Source organism: Chinchilla lanigera, unplaced genomic scaffold (genome assembly GCF_000276665.1).
Source record: "Chinchilla lanigera isolate Chin_1 unplaced genomic scaffold, ChiLan1.0 scaffold00180, whole genome shotgun sequence".
In the NCBI taxonomy this organism is placed as follows: domain Eukaryota; kingdom Metazoa; phylum Chordata; class Mammalia; order Rodentia; family Chinchillidae; genus Chinchilla; species Chinchilla lanigera.
This window is the reverse complement of record NW_004955581.1, coordinates 869,722-873,370: the sequence shown is the minus strand read 5'-3', so window position 1 is coordinate 873,370 and position 3,649 is coordinate 869,722.

The following is a 3,649-nucleotide window of genomic DNA, read 5'->3' as shown; positions in this document are numbered from 1 at the left end:
GATGGATGGATGCATGGATGGGTGGATGGGTGAATATATGCATACTATTTCCTGTACAACCAGCAGAACTGTGGGCTGGGTCTGGCCACTGTGCCCACCTCACCTGCAGACAGAGCTCTGCAGAGCAGTGCACACATCCGGCCTAGGTCAGGACCCACAAGAGAGAAGGTCGCCTTCCTCTGCCACGCTCGGCTGCTGCGCGCTCATCTACCTCACTGGCCCTGGTCAGCATCGCCAGGACTTCCCAGGACCTGTGGTTGTAAAGTAAGCATCAGACGGTGAGTGTGCGGCAGAAGAACTTAATATAACAAAGAGTGAAAGAGCTGCTGAACATCATTCAGTGGAAAACAGTTACCTGGAAGCCAAAGGAATCTTCAAAGGCAATTAGCAATGGTATTTTAAACACAAGCCAAGACCACTTCAAATTTTATATTGAAGATGTCAGTTTAAATTCTGAGTCTGCTGCTGCTACAAATTTTATCATCCATATCAGACTTTACGTGCCATTATGAATAAAGATTTTAAAAATAAGTTACCTTTTCGATACAAGCATTGAACTACGATCTAACATTCTCTATCAATATTTATGTATAAAATAATGGCATTTATCTATCAGAATTGAATAATACGGATATTTTAAAACCGAGTGATATGAGTTGGCTTTGTAACCAAATTTTCAAAGATAACAGATGACCAAAACAACTTCAAAAGCTTCAATTTGCAAAGTTCTACTGTTATAACCACCTTGGCAATGTATAAAGTAGAAACAGCTGTGAGATTTAGGGAACGTCAGCACATTAGTCTACAAACACCTCTGGAAGTAATGCCCCAGCCTGCGTGGCTGAAGCAGCAGCGGGGTTTCTTCCAGCGCTGTGGAGACCAGCTGTCCAGGACAGAGGTGTGGCATCTCTCTTTCCGAGGGCTCTGAGGGCAGATGTCCAAGTTTCCCTGCTGCTCTCACACATGCTTGACTTCACCCCCTCTCTTCCTACATGTTCTTCATGCTCTCTCCTCCGTAAGGACAGCAATGACACTGGGTCAGGCTCAGAACAATGACCTGGCTTTGGCTTCATAACTCCTGTCCAGGTCCTGTCTCAACTACAGTCACGTGCTGAGCTACAGGGCCAAACCCTGCAAGGGAAGAAGTTAGAGTGGATCCAACTCAATGCACAAAGCACAGAACAAGCCAATGCGGGGCTGTGATCTTTAGGGGAGAAACATCACGATGCCCCAGCACTGGAGGCAGAGCTAGGGAGGCTGCTTGGGCTGGCCACATCTCCACTCTGCCTTCAGCACTGGCTGAGCACTGCTCTGGGAACATAAACGGTGAACCTTGCCTGAGGGACCCAAATCTCCATGACAAGGGAGACAGTGAGACTCACAGACCTTGGTGGTGCAGTAGCCTGTTCAGCTGGCTTGAGGTCTCCTCTTTCACCTCCCAAGGAGTTTGGAAGGGATGACACTGGTCCCTTCTGACACTTCAGCCTCTGAAGTTCTGGATGAGAATCCACTAGGTCTCCTGGAGCAGCCCAGGAAACCCAGCTTGTGTTTGTTCCTTCAGGTTTGCCTCAGGTGCTTCCTGCTGGAGCAGAAGAGAGAGCCTGGGGCATCCTCGCACCCCTTCCTGCCACCGAGGGCCTGGCAGAGAAAACCTGCTGTACACCCCCTCTGTGCAGTCACCATCACGGTGTCTCCTCTGCCAGCTGCAGTCGCCAAGCCTCTCAGACTCCCACCACTGGGGTTGGCTCTGGGCCAACAGGTGAGCATCAGCCCAACAAGCAGGACACCATGTTCACAAGTGGTTCCCTGTGCATGTTCATATGGGGATGGGGAGATGCACACTGAAGAGTGTTTCTTTTACATGTAAACAGTGCAATTGCTCCCCACCTCTGACATCTACTTAGACTCAGGCCTCTGTAGTGAAGCTGTCAGCTGATTCTTTCTCAGAATATTTAGTGTGGAATTGTGTCCTGTGTGCTTTGATCTCAGTTTTCCTTGAGTCCAAGAAATCAAATCTGGGATCTTGATCACTATATGTCTGGGTGTAGATTTATTTTGGTTATGGCTAGTTGGACTTCTATATGCCTCACTTACCTAGATGTCCAATTCTTTTTCCAGGCTTGGGAAATTTTCTGCTATTACTTCCACAAATAGTCTTTTTATGTCATTTGTGCTGACACCTGCTGTTTCATTGATACCTATTAATCTTACATTGTTTTTCGTGGCTTCATCTTGCAGCTGTTGAATTGTTATTTCTTTGTTTCTTGTTATTTTTATGAGATCCTTCCTTTCACAGTCATTCACAACAATGCTGTCTTCAAGATCTGGAAGTCTATCTTCAGCATCCTTGCTTATGGATAGGAAAAACTAACATTGTGAAAATGGCCATACTCCCAAAATTGTTGTACAGATTCAATGCAATCCTAATTAGAATTCCATTAATATACCTCACAGATCTAGAGAAAAAATTCCTAAAATTCATCTGGAACAGATCAGAAGATTCAGACACAGATACAAACATACTCAAAGACTTCATTTTTGACAAAGGGGCCAAGCATGTTCACTGGAAGAAAGATAGCCTCTTTAACAAATGGTGCTTGAAAAACTGGCTTTCCACATGCCAAAGACTAAGGCTAGACCCATGTATATCACCATGCACTAAACTGAAATCAAAATGGATCAAAGATCTAAATATCAAAACAGAAACACTAAATCTACTGGAAGAGAAAGTAGGTAAAAATCTCAATGACATAGTGGTAGGCAGGGAGTTCATGAACAAGAGCCAAACTGCACAAAGAATCAACAACTGGTATCTCCTCTTATTCAAAAAATTTGCCCATCAAAAGAAATCACCAATAGAGTAAAAAGAAAACCCACAAATTGGGAAAAAATTTTATCCAACTTCTCCTCAGACAAAGGACTCCTATCTAGAACATGTAAAGAATTTTTAAAAGTCAGGCCCCAAAATTTCAAAGACCCAATCCAAAAATGGCATCTGAGATGAACACACACTTCTCAGATGAAGAAATACTAATGGTAAATAAATATATGAAAAAATGTTCAATATCAGCAGTCATTCAAGAAATGCAAATTAAAACAACACTGAGATTTCATCTCACCCCACAAAGAATGGCTATCATTAAGAAATCAACCAATGACAAATGCTGGAGAGGCTGTGGGGGAAAAGGAGCCCTTCTCCACTGCTGGTGGGAGTGTCAGTTGGTGAAACCACTGTGGAAATCAATTTGGAGATTTCTCACAAAACTAGGATTAGAAGTCACACTTAACCCAGCTATTCCCCTTCTGGGCATTTTTCCAGAAGAATTAAAGACATCATACCACAGCGGTATATGTGCATCCATGTTTATAGCAGTGCAATTTGTCATAACTAAATCTTGGAAATAACCCAAATGCCCATCAACTGAGGAATGGATAAAAAAGATGTGACATTTTTATGCAATAGAGTATTACTCAGCTATAAAAAAAGATTTAAAAAGATAAATTCAAGGTTTTTATAGGTAAATGGATGCAATTAGAGACCATACTCATAAGTGAAATAAATCAGACCCGCATGTGTAAATATCACATTGTCTCCCTGGTGTAAGAACATTAAAGAGTAAATAAAACCCAAAATGTACAATAGATAATA